The sequence below is a fragment of the Capricornis sumatraensis genome, chromosome 4 (genome assembly GCF_032405125.1).
Source record: "Capricornis sumatraensis isolate serow.1 chromosome 4, serow.2, whole genome shotgun sequence".
Taxonomy (NCBI): Eukaryota; Metazoa; Chordata; class Mammalia; order Artiodactyla; family Bovidae; genus Capricornis; species Capricornis sumatraensis.
Window position 1 is genome coordinate 78,708,504 of NC_091072.1, and position 19,802 is coordinate 78,728,305.

A 19,802-nucleotide genomic window follows, 5' to 3' on the forward strand; every position below is an offset into this window, starting at 1 on the left:
TCACTTCACAGGAAATAGATGGGGAAATAGTGGAAACAGTGTCAGACTTTATTTTGGGGGGCTCCAAAATTACTGCAGATGGTGATTGCAGCCATGAAATTAAAAGACACGTGCTCCTTGGAAGGAAAGTTATGACCAACATAAACAGCATATTAAGAAGCAGAGACATTACTTTGCCAACAAAGGTCCATCTAGTCAAGGCTATGGTTTTTCCAGTGGTCATGTATAGATGTGAGAGTTGGATGGTAAAGAAAGCTGAGTGCCTAAGAATTGATGCTTTTGAACTGTAGTGTTGGAGAAGACTCTTGAGAGTCCCTTGGACTGCAAGGAGATCCAACCATTCCATCCTAAAGGAGATCAGTCCTGGGTGTTCATTGGAAGGACTGATGTTGAAACTGAAACTCCAATACTTTGGCCACCTCATGCAAAGAGTTGACTCATTGGAAAAGACTCTGATGCTGGGAAGGATTGGGGGCAGGAGGAGAAGAGGACGACAGAGGATGAGATGGCTGAATGGCATCACCGACTCGATGGACATGGGTTTGGTTAGGCTCCAGTAGTTGATGATGGACAGGGAGGCCTGGCATGCTGCGATTCACGCGGTAGCAAAGAGTCGGACACAACTAAGCAACTGAACTGATAGTATCTATATGGTATATTACTATGAAATAGAATATGTCCCTTTCCTTTCCCCTCTAATATAGTGTGGGGATCTATGATAGCCAAAGGTGTCACAAGCCCTAACATCTCTACTTACTAGCTGTGTGTCACTAAGCAAGTCATTTAAAATTTCTGAGTTACCTTCTGTGTGAGATAAAGATACTAAGCCTGTGATATTGTGATTTATAATAAATATATACTTTAGTCTTTTTTAGTGGTTCCTGGTTCACAGTTTCAGGAATTTCCTGAGTAATAAGAGCAATGGGTACATTTTTTGTTATAATACTTGCTCTCTTGTCCTCGGTTGCTGAAAATACTTCAGAGCTCTAAAGGGAAAGGGGTTGTCTTATCATTCACAACAAGATACTTAAAACCACAAGGAAGTTTATATTAATGAGCTGACATTTGGAAATCCTCTGAAGATGGGATTACTGGTTGTCAGGAGAACAAAATAAAGTGATGAAATTTTCGTTCCCATCCTCTGATTTCTGGGGTGTGGTGAGGGGCTAGAGGTTGAATTAATTACCATGGCCAGAGATTCAATGAATCGTGCCTATGTAATGAACCCTCCATAAAAACCCAAAAGGAAGGGGCTCAGAGAGCTTCCAGGTGGGTGAGCCAGAATATTTCCACGTGTTACTGTGCCAAGCTCAACTCCAAGCAGTGGGGGCGGTGGGGGAGAGGGGGTGCTCTTTTGTCCAGGATCTTGCCCTGTCTCTCTCTTCCTCTGGCTATTGATTCACATTGTTAATATCTTTCATAATAAACCAGAAATCTAATGGATAAACTGGTTTCTTGCATTCTGTGAGCCACTCTAGCAAATTAGCTGAATCCTAGAAGGGGGTCATGGGAACCTTTGATATATAGCCAGTCAGTCAGAAGCACAGGTAATAATCTGGACTTGCAATCGGCATTTTAAACAGAGGGCAATCTGGTGGGACTGAGAGCTTAATCTGTGGAATATGATGCCATGTCCAGAGAGATATTATCAGAATTGACTTGGTTGTAGGACACCCCACATGGTGTCTGAGAACTGCTTGGTGAGTGTGAGGAAAAAACCCAGTATGATGCAATCAGGCACAGAATTGTCAAACCCATCTATCTGTGCAGTTACTGTGCCCATCTAGCTTACAGTTATTGTGAGGCTCAAACAAGACCCATTAAGTGAAAATGCTCTACAAACATGAAAAGCATAAAGCAAATATAAGCTGATAATACTAATGTTAATGTCAAGAGTTTGTAGCCATCCATGTTTCTGAAAGTATTCCCAACCAGGAAATTAGATAGAAATTGACTTCCAGAATAAAGGTTCTCCTTCTTTTCAGTTCATGCACACAATCTCTATAAAAAGGAACTTGTAACATCTACATTGCAAACCTCTTCATGAAAGCTGGGTTAGAGAATTGTCACAGAAGAACATCTGGGTACCCACGGATCATGCCGTGATGGCTATACACCTGTAGATGCATGTCAGGAGATGAAACAGAATATTTAAGTTGGTGACAGAATTTTCATTGAGTTCTCTTAATTAGGTCATGCCAGGGGAGTGAATGTAACCCACTCTCACCCTTTCCAGAGGCTTCCAATGTGTCGGGTGTCTATTTTTATTACACAGATTAGTTTACCATAAGCACAGTGTGAAGCATCAATTTCTTATAAAAAGAAACCATGTTAATGCACCAACTTGTTTAGAAGCCAAGAAGAGAATAAGAGAGAATGTAATGGGCCAAACTTGAATTTTTTCCCAGCCAATGCCATTGAACACCTGTTAGCAATCATGAAGAAGTTACAGAGAATATTGAACATCAAAGCACATTGCGCTAAATTCCATACTCCTCAGCAGTGTTAATTAATTTTTCTCTTGAAGCTCCCATGGCTAAACGTTCTCACCAAAGGGTTATCCTTGAAAAGCCCATGTATCTCCCTACAAGACTCTCAGAGACATTTAGAATGGGCTAAAATTGAAAAGTAACCAGGCTCAATAAGTTGAGCTTTGAGTTAAGGAAAATTAAATTCCATAATTTTTTAAAAAGTTTTTTCTTGGAAAAAGACACTATAAATAAAGTTAAATAAAATCACAAACTGGGGGGAGGGGTGGTGGGAATCATATCACAGAAAGAAAAGTAATGGTCCTATTATATAAAGAACTTCTAAAAAATGGAGAACAAAATCTCCATTAACTTCACAGAAAAATGGGGTGGAACCTAGAAAAAAATAAAAACTACTCTTAACCATAAGAAAATGCAAATAAAAAGCTCACTGAGTATAGTTCTCTAAATGTCTAAACGTATAACAAAGTTAAGAAAATAAAATTCACAAATATATAACAATACTATATAGATCTACACTGTAGGGAACTACCTGAGAAGCAAACTGGGTTCTACAACACATTGCAAGGTTAGAAGGAAAGAATGCAGAGGTGGCCTCTATATTTGAAAAGAGATACATCTCTCAAGACATGTTTCCTAATTACAGCGAAGGAACCTGATTTAAATCCTAATTCAAAAAAACTTTAAAAAAAAGAGAGAGAGGTAATTGGAAATTTGATCACTGATTGGCAATTTGATATTAAAGAATTATTATTTTTTATGTGTAGGTCTTCCCTGGTGGCTCAGACAATAAAGTGTCTGCCTGCAATGCAGGAGACCTGGGTTCAATCCCTGGGCCGGGAAGATCCTCAGGAAAAGGATCTTCCTTCTCCATTATTTTTTATGTAGTACTATATAAAATTCTCCAAACCAGGCTTCAGCAATACGTGAACCATGAACTTCCAGATGTTCAAGCTGGTTTTAGAAAAGGCAGGGGAACCAGAAATGAAATTGCCAACATCCGCTGGATCATCAAAAAAGCAAGAGAGTTCCAGAAAAATATCTATTTCTGCTTTATTGACTATGCCAAAGCCTTTGACTGTGTGGATCACAAAAAACTGTGGAAAATTTTGAAAGAGATGGGAATACCAGACCACCTGACCTGCCTCTTGAGAAACCTGTATGCAGATCAGGAAGCAACAGTTAGAACTGGACATGGAACAACAGACTGGTTCCAAATAAGAAAAGGAGTACGTCAAGGGTATATATTGTCACCCTGCTTATTTAACTTCTTTGCAGAGTACATCATGAGAAATGCTGGGCTGGAAGAAGCACAAGCTGGAATTGAGGTTGCTGGGAGAAATCTCAATAACCTCAGATATGCAGATGACACCACCCTTATGGAACAAAGTGAAGAAAGAACTAAAGAGCCTCTTGATGAAAGTGAAAGAGGAGAGTGAAAAAGTTGGCCTAAAGCTCAACATTCAGAAAACTAAGATCATGGCATCTGGTCCCATCACTTCATGGCAAATAGATGGGGAAACAATGGCTGACTTTATTTTTCTAGGCTCCAAAACCAATGCAGACGGTGATGGCAGCCATGAAATTAAAAGACGCTTACTCCTTGGAAGGGAAGTTATGACCAACATAGACAGCATATTGAAAAGCAGAGACATTACTTTGCCAACAAAGGTCCATCTAGTCAAGGGTATGGTTTTTCCATTGGTCATATATGGATGTGAGAGCTGGACTATAAAGAAAGCTGAGCACAGAAGATTGATGCTTTCGAACTGTAGTGTTGGAGAAGACTCTTGAGAATACCTTGGACTGCAAGGAGATCCAACCAGTCCATGCTAAAGGAAATCAGTCCTAGGTGTTCATTGAAAGGACTGATGTTGAAGCTGAAACTCCAATATTTTGGCTACCTGATGCAAAGAGCTGAATCATTTGAAAAGACCCTAATGTTGGGAAAGATTGAGGGCAGGAGGAGAAGGGGACATCAGAGGATGAGAAGGTTAGATGGCATCACTGACTCATTGGACATGAGTTTGGGTAAACTCTGGGAGATGGTGATGGACAAGGAGGCCTAGTGTGCTGCGGTCCATGGGGTTGCAAAGAGTCGGATACGACTGAGTGACTGAATTGAACTGAATAGTTACGTTTAAATTAAAATCATCCTTTTCTTTTGGGGCTAAAATATTTAGAAATGAAATAGTACTAACTGAAATTTGTCTCAAATTAACTCAGGAGGGAGGACTGCTGCTGCTGCTGCTGCTGCTAAGTCGCATCAGTCGTGTCTGACTCTGTGCGACCCCATAGACGGCAGCCCACCAGGCTCCCCCGTCCCTGGGATTCTCCAGGCAAGAACACTGGAGTGGGTTGCCATTTCCCTCTCCAATGCATGAAAGTGAAAAGTGAAAGTGAAGTCGCTTAGTCGTGTCCGACTCTTAGCGACCCCATGGACTGTACCCCACCAGGCTCCTCCATCCCATGGAGTTCTGGAGGCAAGAGTACTGGAGTTGGGTGCCATTGCCTTCTCCAAGAAGGGCAGTCTTGTGCTATTAAATGCTAAACAACCTGCTTGGGGCTGGAATAGCTGATTTGTAACATATGTATCATTTGCAGATTGCCATGGTGCAAATATTCACACTATGATTGATTTCAAGCTCTCAAGTTATGTACTGAACTTGGAGCTGTGAAAAGATGCTCACCATTCACTCTCCATCAGATCTGGGCTGGTCCCAGCACGCCACCAGGGAATGTGTACAGGTTACAAGGTTGGCCAAGAGTTGATAAGTTCTTTACTTCAGTGATGGATTCAAGCACCTTCATAAACTTACCTTATATGTTTGAAGTTCTCCATCATAAAACATTTGAAATGAAATTATTAGCTTTCCTTCCCTCATAAAATATTCCATATAGTTAGATCACATTAGATGCCTAAGACAATAAGGAGTTTTTTCTGTGTGCTGCTTTGCACTTAAATTTGTGATCAGTCATCATCTCAGTTAAGAATTCTTGCTTGGTCTTGCTTTTTCCTAAATCACAGGGATGAGAGTGAAATAATATTTTTAAAATATGGGTATATATATGTAAATATATGTGTGTGTGTGTGTATCTATGTGTATATACATATATATCTCTAATTCTCCATGTGACTTGGAAGACCTGAGCTTAGAATGTACCCGATTTAGGCAATGATGACTACTGACTACTTTCACAGGTATTTCACTACAAACTACAAAGAAAGTAGAAACAAAGTTTCCCAAACAAAAATAACATTGGAACTACCTCTTTATGAAATTCTCCCAACTAAAATAATGCAAAACATATAAAAGTAGAGACTCTTACTATGTGGGCTGTGCTTAGTCGCACAGTTGTGTGTGACTCTTTGCAACCCCATGTACTGTATGTAGCCTGCCAGGCTCCTCTGTCCATGGGGATTCTCCAGGCAAGAATACTGGAGTGGGTTGCCATGCCCTCCTCCAGGGGATCTTCCCAACTCAGGCATCAAACCCAAGTCTCCCGCATTGTGGGCGGATTCTTTACCATCTGAGCCACCAGTGAAGTGAAGTGAAGTCATTCAGTCGTGTCCGACTCTTTGCAACCCCATGGACTGTAACCTACCAGGCTCCTCCATCCATGGAATTTTCCAGGCAAGAGTACTGGAGTGGGTTGCTATTTCCTTCTCCAGGGTATCTTCCTGACCCAGGGATAGAACCTGGATCTCCCACATTGTAGGCAGATGCTTTACTGTCTGAGCCACCTGGGAAGCTCCCTTATTATATTTAGGTCATACTAAACGACACAGCTTTATCAGGAAGTAAACTGATCCTTTTTCGTAAATATCAAGAACATTTCTCAAAAACATTTATGATATTCTACATTAAATTTTGCAGCATGAAATCTAGACTTTTAATTGCAAGTATAATAAGGATGACTAGGCTTCCCCGGTGGCTCAAAAGATAAAGAACCCTCCTTCCAATGCAGGAGATGCAGGTTCAATCTCTGGGTGGGGAAGGAAATGGCACTCAACTCCAGTATTCTTGCCTGGGAAATCTCAGGGACAGAGGAGCCTGGTGGGCTACAGTCCATGGCGTTGCAAAACAGACACAACTTAGTGACTAAACAATAACAAAACAATGACAATTTAACATTTTCCATATGCTGGAAGACTGTTCTGGGCATTTTATGAAGATAACTAATTTAATCCTTTCAACAACACTATGCAGCAAGTACTATTATTATCCCATTTTACAGATTAGGAAAGAGAGAGAGGTTAAGGTTACAACACTAGTGAAGGGTAAAGCTGAACTGAACTGAGCTTGGCTCATGGGCTTCCTTGGTAACTCAGATGGTAAAGAATCCACCTACAACGCAGAAGACCCTGGTTTGATTCCTGGGTCGGGAAGATCCCCTGGAGAAGGGATAGGCTACCCACTCCAGTATTCTTGCCTGGAGAATCCCCATGGGCAGAGGAGTCTGGACAGCTACACTCCATGGGGTTGCAAAGAGTCAGACACGACTGAGTGATTAGCACACAGCACAGCTTGGCTCCCAGAGTTAAGTTCTGGACCTAGTTCTTAGCAGGAAGAGAGATTAGTCTCATTTATCCAGAGTGGAAAAAAACAAGGCAGTGGATGGCTTCTACTTCAAAATTGTTATGCATTCTCAGCAAGTTACTAAATCACTTTTGAGTTCCAATGTCTCATCTCTTCAGTATAGATAAACAGTGCAGATGAACTTATTTACAAAACAGAAACAGACATAGAAAACAAACTTACGGTTACCAATGGGGAAGGCAGGGGTGGGGTAAACATAAATTGGGAGTATGGGATTAACAGATGCACACCAAGTATAAACAACAAGGATTTACTGTGCAGTGCAGAGAGCTGTATTAAATATCTTGTGAAGGAGGCTGAGTGCCAAAGAATTGATGCTTTGGAACTGTGGTGTTGCAGAAGACTCTTGAGAGTGCGTTGGACTGCAAGGAGATCCAACCAGTCCATTCTGAAGGAGATCAACCCTGGGATTTCTTTGGAAGGAATGATGCTAAAGCTGAAACTCCAGTACTTTGGCCACCTCATGAGAAAAGTTGACTCATTGGGAAAGACTCTGATGCTGGGAGGGATTGGGAGCAGGAGAAGAAGGGGACGACAGAGGATGAGATGGCTGGATGGCATCACTGACTCGATGGATGCGAGTCTGAGTGAACTCCGGGAGTTGGTTATGGACAGGGAGGCCTGGCGTGCTGCGATTCATTGGGTCGCAAAGAGTCGGACACGATTGAGCGACTGAACTGAACTGAACTGAACTAATGAACTAATGGAACAGAATTGGAGGAAAATACAAATATATACACATATATGTATAACTGAATCACTTTGTCATACACTGAACACCAATACAGTATTCCAAATCAACTATACTTCAATAAAAATAAATGAAGGAGTGGACGCAGATCTCTAAGGTCTTTGGCAGCTCAAAATTTCTAAGCTAATCAGTAACACTTTTGATGAGTGATATTATTAGCACACATTTAGTCAGTTTCTAGGGCTTCCTTGGTGGCTAAGTGGTAAAGAATCTGCCTGCAATGTATGGGCCACAGGAGATTCAGTTTCTATCCCTGGGTTGGGAAGATTCCCTTGAGAAGGGCATGGCAACCACTTCAGTATTCTTCCCTAGAGAATCCCATGGGTAGAGAAGCCATAGGGTCACAAAGAGTCAGACACGACTCAAGTGACTTCGCAGTCAGTTTCTAAAATTCAAGCATATTTTCCCAACTTTGTCTACAATGAAGGATGTCTAAAGTTTATAGAGTCAGATACCTCAGCCGGCTCTTCTACAGTCTAGATCCTGCATTCTTCCTATATGCAATTTCGATCCAGTATCTTTAATACTTAATTTTTTAACTGTTATCCAAATAAATCAGAAGAAAGCATTGCCTTTTGGAAAATTAAATCTAGTTGTCACAGTTAACTTATATACAGCCATTATTTACAAGTTACAATACTGTTGTCATTCATTTAATATTCTAACTTCTAGTTCCTAGTTTTCCCTATTTTATGAAGTTTATATATAGGCATCAGCTTGAAATCTTTAGAGTAGGAGGGTTAGAATGCAAAAAGAAACTGTCATCATGAATTGATTTCAAATGTCTTGCCCACCTTTGTCTAATTGCTCTTAGGTATCATCAGATATTCTTCATAAGCCCTATATATCAGAATACTTTATACAACATAATTAACATGGAATTTTACCACCTAAATGGCAGCTTTTTATTTTCTGTTACAATTTTAAACTTCTCTGCGTCTCTATTCCCATTGTTCTTTTTTCTCTGTATTCAAACACTCTCCTGAAATGGGCCTAATGAAACATTTTATATTGCTACTCCATCACCCACTCTATTAATCAAGATATTAAACATGAAGAGAGCAATCCCACTCAGATTCCATTTGGAGTTTCACATATTATTATTACCATGACCTCTTTATCTATAGATCCTCAGCCAGTTTTCACTGAATCATTCCATTTTGTAATTGCTCATGTTTAAATCTAATCTGAATTATTTAAAATTGCATGAGCAATTGGCAAATGATTTGATAATGTTCAAATATAACCATCATCCCATAAAGGAATGATTTTATAATTCTATCAAAGCTGCAATTGGTTTTGTCAGAAGCAATTTGTTTTATAGAACCCACTGCTTACTCCAAATTACGATTCCCTTAGCCTTTAGATATTTGCATTTTCTTTTAATGTTTCTGACATTATGTAATGGTGCTGAGGTTAGATTAAACAAATTTATTGCTGCCCTTCCTATTTAAATATGATGGTATACTGCTCTATATATTAGAACAGCTGAGAGACTGAAGGTGACCTGCAGGGTCTGTCTGAATGCTACACATATTTATCAAATATTCTCTTTGTGTGGTTTTGCTCTGAAAGTTGCATGGAATGTATGCTTGACTTGAGCCACCCAAGTCTCCAATTACAGTTCTCAACCTGCTACCATCAGTTCCTAGCAATAACCTACTAGGCTCAGTTACCCACACTAGTATTTTTCCTGGGCCACTTGCTTTCAGATTTCTGGGGTATCTTGTTGTCAGTCATTACTCCTATTGTTACTATTTCATTGTCATTATAATCACTATCATCAGGCTACATATCCTGAACTTTATATACGCTAGGTTGGCACATATCAGAGAGAAGGTTCATTTTCTGTTTGTGAAAGAAGATGAAATGGTTATATAAATGTCTCTTATCCCTAATCTTGCTTTAGCAATTAGTGCCACTTATTATGTGCCAGATGCCATGTTATGCAATTTATGAGGATTATTTTATTTAATCCTCAAGGTAGGAAATTTTATCTGCATTTAATGGATGATAAATGCAAATTCAGTGAAGGTAGGCAATTTGCTGACAGAGATATGCATTGGTGGGGGCCTTCCCTGGTGATCCAGTGGCTAAGACTCTATACTCCCAAGGCAGGGGGCCCAGGTTCAACCCCTGGTCATAGAACTAGATCCCATGTGCTGCTACTAAGAGCCTGTATGCCACAACTCAGAGTTCACATGCCACAACTAAGAAGATCCTGCATGCCACAGCCAGAAGATCCTGCATGCCACTAAGAGCTAATGAAGCCAAATAAATTAATAAATATTTTGTTTAAGAAAAGATGCTTCAGTGGAGCCACCTTTTAATTTGTGAGGGAAGGATATGTATATGTAGGGATGGAGGGATGGAGCCACCCCTGGTGGCTCAGAGGTTAAAGCGGCTGCCTCCAATGAGGGAGACCCGGGTTCGATCCCTGGGTCGGGAAGATCCCCTGGAGAAGGAAATGGCAAGCCACTCCAGTATTCTTGCCTGGAGAATCCTAGTAGGTTACAGTCCACGGGGTCGCAAAGAGTCGGACACAACTGAGCAACTTCACATTCACCTTCACCTTCAGGGACAGAGGGAGTTGGAACCTATGTCACATTAATAGAATGTAGAGTATGAGGCAGATTGGAGGAGGCTCAGGGAAGACAGAGTAAAGAAAGTCCAAAGTGGACTGATAGGAAGAGAGCAAAGAAGGAAACAGGAAAGAGTACCACAGTTATAGAAGTCTTCACTCCATTAGTATAAAATATCCTCCTTGGTTTTAGTTAATACTTTCCATCTTGAATTCCAATGAATCTTATTTTAATGCAACAATTGTACTGAATGAGCTAAGATTAATAGTATACAATTATAAAACGAATACGTTCTTCCCTGCCACTCCTTACTAAACTTGCTCCATCAAACAATTCATTCCCTGACCTTAGATGAAATCTTGAACAGGTTCCATGTTTCTTTGGGTCACTCTAAGGTAATATACAAACTATCCTTTTGTTTTTACATATAGAGGACAAATCCAATGTGATAAGAACTGCAAGCTCCTTTTCGCCCATTTTCTCGCTTGGGCCGACTTGAGTCTGCTCCAACCACGGAAGTCTGCAACAGAGCAGAAGGCTGTGGTCCAATTCTCTCTCCTCTGCTCATCTCCTTCTTCCAGGCCAGGGAAGAGTAGTATCTACTAATACCACTATAATCTGGATGTTCCAAGCCTACTCTTTCGAAGGGCAATTTTGTGGGTTTCCAGAGATTCCTCTAACGGAACTATCACACTGTTGATCACTTGATATAAGCTGACTGCTTTCTATTCCTCCCCCAGCCCTGGGCTCCAATGGATCTTCATTGAATTGGGTGGCATCATCCCTCTCAGATTCTGCTTCTGTCCACATAATCAGACTGAGCAGCATTCTTACAATCTATTGTCTTTTCTTCTGAACTAGCTAAAAATTCTCCCCACCATAAGGAAGAAATGACTCTTCAGGCTTCCCAACCTCAGGCTCTGGCACCCTCTAGTGGCTGTTGACAGACGTACAATGTCAGCCCTGAGTTCTAGACTCTTGCCTCTCAGCTGGGCTTTCCAGGTGGCTGTAGTGATGAAGAACCCTCCTGCCAATGCAGGAGACATAAGAGACATGGGTTCCATCCCTGAGTCGGGAAAATCCCCCTGGAGGAGGGCATGGCAACCCACTGGAGTATTCTTACCTGAAGAATCCCATGAACAAGAGGAGCCTGGCAGGCTATGGTCCACAGTGTTGCAACAAGTTGGATGCGACTGAAGCGACTTAGCACAAATGCACACCTCTCAGCAGTTCTCCCCTAAGACATCACCTTCCTGTAGTAGCTATCCAAATGCAAGACCAAGGATAGGAATGGAAAAGAACGCTTGGCACACTCTCTTCTCATCACCACCAACACTGTCCCCTCTCCTGCTAACTCTCCATCTGAAGACTTTCACAGACATCTTGGAGACACTCTAAATTCCCTTTTTTAGAAGTGCTTATGTATGGTTTTCACACAAGGCAAGAAGACAGTCTTCTGGTTCTCAAATTTGAGGGAGTGTCTGAGGTCAGCAGTGCTTCTGGTAATGGACAGCCAGAAAACCTCTCCAGATTCTTAGCAGCATTAAGCTGCAGGTTCAATGTCCCTACTAGTGAAATGAACACTGACACCATCTTCAAACTTTGCCAGGAATCTGTCAGCAAGTTGCACCCACAGGAGAGGTGCCTCACTTATAATATGAAAGGAAACAATTCAATCGTGAGGCTCTAATTCTTTGAAGGGCTCCAGAGTGACTGGATGAAAGGATGTAGTACATATCGCCGGTAGCATGGACTTGCCCTTCCTCCCAAGGACTCACCTCTGATCCTCTCCCAGGGCTTCACCCAAATGCAGTGTGGAACAACAGACTGACTCCAAATAGGAAAAGGAGTACGTCAAGGCTGTATATTTTCTCCCCACTTATTTAACTCCTATGCAGAGTACATCATGAGAAACACAGAGCTGGAAGAAGCACAAGCTGGAATCAAGATTGCCGGGAGAAGTATCAATAACCTCAGATATGCAGATGACACCACCCTTGTGGCAGAAAGTGAAGAGGAACTAAAAAGCCTCTTGATGAAAGTGAAAGAAGAGAGTGAAAAAGTTGGCTTAAAGCTCAACATTCAGAAAACGAAGATCATGGCATCTGGTCCCATCACTTCATGGGAAATAGATGGGGAAATAGTGGAAACAGTGGCAGACTTTATTTTGGGGGGCTCCAAAATCACTGCAGATGGTGACTGCAGCCAGGAAATTAAAAGACTCTTACTCCTTGGAAGGAAAGTTATGACCAACCTAGATAGCATATTCAAAAGCAGAGACATTACTTTGCCAACAAAGGTCCATCTAGTCAAGGCTATGGTTTTTCCTGTGGTCATGTATGGATGTGAGAATTGGACTGTGAAGAAAGCTGAGTGCCAAAGAGTTGATGCTTTTGAACTGTGGTGTTGGAGAAGACTCTTGAGAGTCCCTTGGACTGCAAGGAGATCCAACCAGTCCATCCTAAAGGAGATCAATCCTGAGTGTTCATTGGAAGGACTGATGCTGAAGTTGAAACTCCAATACTTTGGCCACCTGATGCAAAGACTTGACTCATTGGAAAAGACCCTGATGGTGGGAGGAATTGGGGGCAGGAGGAGAAGTGGACGACAGAAGATGAGATGGCTGGATGGCATCACCGACTCGATGAACATGAGTTTGGGTAAACTCCAGGAGTTGGTGATGGACAAGGAGGCCTGGCGTGCTGTGATTCATGGGGTTGCAAAGAGTTGGACATGACTGAGCGACTGAACTGAATTGATCCTCCTTTTCATGGCAGGGCCAGGATCAAAGAAGTACATTCTGGAGAAGTAACATGGCATAAGTAGGTAGGAAGCAGTGAATAAGAGAAGAATTATGATGTAGGGAGCCCAGTGGTGAGGAATAAAAACTGAGGTCTTGAAATAAGAAGAGTCCAAGAAGAGGAAGAAGTGGTTACTGATGGCATGCTGGGGACAGCGGCAAAGAGCAGCAGACAGACTGTGATCAAAGAAGCAAAGACAAAGAGGCTGAAGCCATCAGTAGAACATAGTAGTCAGATATCAAGAGGCTGTGTCTATAGGGCTGAGGGACATCCCCAGAGTAACCCGGGTTTGCCAGCTGGTACCATTCTTAACCAGATAATCCTGCAGGTAGATTTACTTTTGCTTTCTGTTAGCATCTTTAAAATACAACCTAGCACCGGACAGATCGTAGACATGGAACAAAGGGATGGACACAGGAGGTAAGAAATTTGAGATTGATGGGCATCATAGGTAGAAATGGTTGGAGGACCCTCAAAGCTAATTAAGTCGTTTTCAAATCCTCCTAAAGTATCAACTTCTGCCCAGACACCTCTGCACTCCTTGCCACACATTTTCATTGGGTTCAAATTAACTGATATGATCAGAGTTATTAAGAAGAAATCATCATAATTTCTAAAGAAAAATAGGCTATGTAATACTTTCTATAAAATTATATCAGAAATAAACTATTATTTCAGCCCTGAAATTTTCTATGAGCAAATCTGTTTACTCCAGGAAGGGGAGAACAATGGCTTCAATATTTTTTAAAAGGAAGCACATTGCAATATAAAAACAACTTTACCATATTACTTTACTTTACACATGGTACTATATACACTTTTAGAACTCATCCTCAGTCTTTAAATGTACTAGAAAATATAAGGTCCAAATTAAATTTTGAGTTTAAGACCCCACTGACTTTAACTGTAATGGAAAGAACAGTTGTTTTTATCTTTTACATTTCCATTTTGGAGTGGAGAAATTTTTTCTATGAGAATTACTTAATAGCAGCATAGATAGTTGCAATAGACATTGATGGGATTTTTAAAATAAAAATTCATTGTTGTAAAATATTTGCAGAGCACAAATTTGAGGGTAAGTCCCTAAAAATTTTGTGTGTGTTTAATTTTCTCTTATCAATCTCAGGGGCTTTCCTGGTGGCTCAGAGGATAAAGCATCTGCCTGCAATTCAGGAGACCTGGGTTTGATCCCTGGGTTGGGAAGATCCTCTGGAGAAGGAAATGGCAACCCACTCCAGTATTCTTGCCTGGAGAATCCCATGGACAGAGGAGCCTGGCAGGCTACAGTCCACGGGATCACAAAGAGTCAGACACGACTGAGCGACTTCACTTTCACTTATCAATCTCAAATTTCTTTCAATACTCTTAGTTTATCAATTTACTGTTACAGAACCTACTTGCTCAAAATACTTTTTGAAATGATGTTACATCTGAGTCAATAAGATAGCCACAAAAAGTTGACGATGCCCATAGCATATCCAAAGCTATACGAGAAGCAGTGACCAGAATCAAATGAAGACTTTCAGAATACCTAAACTATACAAATGTGAAATATTCCAAATGACTTTTAAAAATCATTATTTCGAAAGAAGTTCTTAACATAAAAATGTAAACACTTTAGGTCTATATACCAAAATACCACATTGAAAGAGATAAAGAAGGAGAGAAATTTTAAAATAGGGGAGATATTCAAATAAAAGACAAGAACAGAGAGAACATTGGCTCAATTTTTATGTCCTTTCTGTTCTGTCTTCTCCTGAAACTGAATGACTCACATCAACTTTCATTCCTCATACACACAAAAAAACTGTCAGTGAAGCTTCTGCTTTCTGGCTCCAGTTGGCCATTGCTTAAAATGTAATGTCTTTAGTGGGTGTGACTGAGATGGAGCAAGAAGACCCTGAGCTCTCCTTTTGCACATGCACTCTACAATTGCACCATTTACAGAGTAATCATCTAGGAGAACAACCTGAGGACCAGCAAGGAAAAGAAATCCACATCTAAAGATACAGAGGAGAAAAAAAAAAAAAATAAAGATACAGAGGAGAAACCTCAGGGATTTCCAGTGGTTAAGATTCTGTGCTTCCCATGTGGTGGGTATGGGTTCAATCTCAGGTCAGGGAACTGGGAACATGCCACGTGGGATAGCCAAAAGCTAATATTAAAAAGAAGAAGGAAGAAATCACAACCAAATGAATAGGAAGGGTGAAGACACAGTGTTGTCAAGACAGTGGGACAGTCATGTAACAGGAGGCAAAGGGGCAGGGCACAACTTCTGAAAGAATGACATAGCCCAAGGACACAGCATAAACTGATTAGAATCAAATGGGACCAAGATGGCAGACAAAACTAGACCTTGATCCTCACTCAGCTAGTGAGACGACACATTCAAAGGTCAAAAGCCTTCTCTAACTCAATGGAACACAACCTTGTCTAACTCAGGGAAACTAACAGTCATGTCATGTAGGGCCACCCAAGAAGAATGGGTCACGGTGGAGAGTTCTGACAAAACGTGGTCCACTGGAGAAGGGAATGGTAAACCACTTCAGTATTCTTGCCTTGAGAACCCCATGAACAGTGTGAAAAGGCAAAAGGATAGGACACTGAAAGATGAACTCCCAGGTCGGTAGGTGCCCAACATGCTACTGGAGATCAGTGGAGAAATAACTCCAGAAAGAATGAAGGGATAGAGCCAAAGCAAAAACAACACCCAGTTGTGGATGTGACTGGTGATGGAAATAAAGTCCGATGCTGTAAAGAACAATATTGCATAGGAACCTGGAATCTTAGGTCCATGATTCAAGGCAAATTGGGACTGGTCAAACAGAGGATGGCAAGAGTGAACATTAACACTTCAGGAGTTAGTGAACTAAAATGGACTGAAATGGGTGAATTTAACTCAGATGACCATTATATCTACTACTGTGGGCAAGAATACCTTAGAAAAACTGAAATAGCCATCATAGTCAACAAAAGAGTCCAAAATGCAGTACTTGTATGCGATCGCAAAAACAACAGAATGATCTCTGTTCATTTCCAAGGCAAACCATTGAATATCACAGTAATCCAAGTCTATGCCCTGAGCAGTAACCCTGAAGAAGCTGAATTTGAACAGTTCTATGAAGACCTACGTACTTTCTAGAACTAACAAATGAAAAAGATGGCCTTTTCATGATAGGGGACTGGAATGCAAAACTAGGAGTCCAGAGTAACAGGCAAATTTGGCCTTGGAGTACAGAATGAAGCAGGACAATAGCTAATAGAGTTTTGCCAAGAGAACACATTGATCATACAAAACACCCTCTTCCAACAACACAAGAGAAGACTCTACACACAGACATCACCAGATGGTCAATACAGAAATCAGATTGATTATATTCTTTGCAGCCAAAGATGGAGAAGCTCTGTACAGTCAGCAAAAACAAGATGAGAGCTGACTGTGGCTCAGGTCATGAACTCCTTATTACCAAATTCAGATTTAAATTGAAGAAAGTAACAAAGACCATTAGACTATTCAGGTATGACATAAATCAAATCCCTTGCAATTATACAGTGGAAGTGACAAATAGATTCAAGGGATTAGATCTCATAGAGTGTCTGAAGAACTATGGAGAGAGGTTTGTGACATTGTATAGGAGGCAATGATCAAGACCACCCCCAAGAAAAAGAAATGCAAAAAGGAAAAATGGTTGTCTGAGGAGGCCTTAAAAATAGCTGTTAAAAGAAGAGAAGCAAAAGGCAAAGAAGAAAAGGAAAGATATATTCATTTGAATGTAGAGTTCCAAAGAATAGCAAAGAGAGATAAGAAAGCCTTCTTAAGTGATCAATGCAAAAAAATAGAGGAGAACCATAGAATGAGAAAGACTAGAGACCTCTTCAAGAAAATTAGAGCTACCAAGGGAACATTTCATGCAAAGATGGGTACAATAAAGGACAGAAATTGTATGGACCTAACAGAAGAAGAAGATATTAAGAAGAGGTGGCAAGAGTACACAGAAGAACTATACAAAAAAGATCTTCATGACCCAGATAATCACGATGATGTGATCATTCACCTAGAGCCAGACATCTTGGAATGTGAAGTCAAGTGGGCCTTAGGAAGCGTCACTATGAACAAAGCTAGTGGAGGTGATGGCATTCCAGTTGAGCTATTTCAAATCCTGAAAGATGATGCTGTGAAAGTGCTGCACTCAGTATACCAGCAAATTTAGAAAACTCAGCAGTGGCCACAGGACTGGAAAAGATCAGTTTTCATTACAGTCCCAAAGAAAACCAATACCAAAGAATGCTCAAACTACTACACAATTGCACTCATCTCCCACGCTATCAACATAATGCTCAAAATTCTTCAAAGCAGGCTTCAACAGTACGTGAATTTCCAGATGTTCAAGATGGATTTAGAAAAGGCAGAGGAATCAGAAATCAAATTGCCAACATCCATTAGACCATTGAAAAAGCAAGAGAGTTCCAGTAAAATATCTGCTTCTGCTTTATTGACTAGGCCAAAGCCTTTGTGTGGCTCACAATAAACTGGAAAATTCTTCATGAGATGGACATATCAGACCACCTTACCTGCCTCCTGAGAAATCTGTATGCAGGTCAAGAAGCAACAGTTAGAATTGGACATGGAACAACAGATTGGTTCCAAATAGGGAAAGGATTAAGTCAAGGCTGTATATTGTCACCCTGCTTATGTAACTTCTATGCAGAGTACATCATGAGAAATGCCGGGCTGGATGATGCACAAGCCGGAATCAAGATTGCTGGGAGAAATATCAATAACCTCAGATATGCAGATGACACCAACCTTATGGCAGAAAGCTAAGAAGAACTAAAGAATCTCTTGATGAAAGTGAGAGAAGAGAGTGAAAAAGTTGGCTTAAAGCTCAACATTCAGAAAACGAAGATCATGGCATCTGGTCCCATCACTTCATGGCAAATAGATGGGGAAACAATGGAAACAGTGACAGACTTTATTTTGGGTGGTGGGAAGGGGGGCTCCAAAATCACTGCAGATGATGACTGCAGCCATGAAATTAAAAGACACTTACTCCTTGGAAGAAAAGTGATGACCAACCTAGACAGCTTATTAAAAAGCAGAGGCATAAATTTTCAACAAAGGTCCATCTAGTCAAAGCTATGGATTTTCCAGTAGTCATGTATGGATGTGATAGTTGGACTATAAAGAAAGCGAGCGCTGACAAATTGACACTTTTGAACTGTGAGTCTTTTGGACACACAGGAGATCCAACCAGTACATTCTAAATGAAGCTGAAACCTCAATATTTTGGCCACCTGATGTGAAGAACTGACTCATTTGAAAAGACCCTGATACTGGGAAAGATTAAAGACAGAAGGAGATTGGGACAACGGAGAATGAGATGATTGGATGGCATCACCAATTCAATGGACATGAGTTTGGGTAAACTCCAGGAGTTGGTGATGGACAGGGAAGTCTGGTGTGATGCAGTGCATGGGGTCGCAAAGAGTCGGACACCTCTGAGAAACTGAACTGAACTGAACTGAGGTCAAAATCCCAAGGAGTGGGTGGTGGCCCAAATCCTGGAAATCTATACTCCTTCCCCAAAAATAGTTGGACTAATCCTCTCACTCATTACCATATGAAATTGCCCAGCCGATAAAATCTAACCATGCCACATTTCACTGCTTCACTTGCCCTCTGTGATGGCCCACACTCTGTCTGTGGAGTGTGCTTCTCTCTGAATCTGAATCAATCCATTTCTTATTTATTTATTTTTTATTGAAGGATAATTGCTTTACAGAATTTTGTTGTTTTCTGTAATACCTCAACATGAATCAGTCATCAGTTCAGTTCAGTCACTCAGTCGGGTCTGACTCTTTGTGACCCCATTGACTGCAGCACACCAGGCCTCCCTGTCCATCACCAACTCCTGGATTTTACTCAAACTCATGTTCATTGAGTCTGTGATGCCATCAAATCATCTCATCCTTTGTTGTCCCCTTCTCCTCCTGCCTTCAATCTTTCCCAGCATCAGGGTCTTTTCAAATGAGTCAGTTCTTCACATCAGGTGGCCAAAGTATTGGAGTGTCAGCTTCAGCATCAGTCCTTCCAATGAATATTCGGGACTGATTTCCTTTAGGATGGACTGTTTGGATCTCCTTGCAGTCCAAATCAGCCATTCAGTTCAGTTCAGTTCAGTTGCTCAGTCGTGTCTGACTCCTTGCGACCCCATGAATTGCAGTACAGCAGGCCTCCCTGTTCATCACCAACTCCCAGAGTTCACTCAGATTCACGTCCATCAAGTCAGTGATGCCATCCAGCCATCTCATCCTCTGTCGCTCCTTCTCCTCCTGCCCTCAATCCCTCCCAGCATCAGAGTCTTTTCCAACGAGTCAACTCTTCGCATGAGGTGGCCAAAGTACTGGAGTTTCAGCTTTAGCATCATTCCTTCCAAAGAAATCCCAGGGTTGATCTCCTTCAGAATGGACTGGTTGGATCTCCTTGCAGTCCAAGGGACTCTCAAGAGTCTTCTCCAACACCACAGTTCAAAAGCATCAATTCTTCGGCACTCAGCCTTCTTCACAGTCCAACTCTC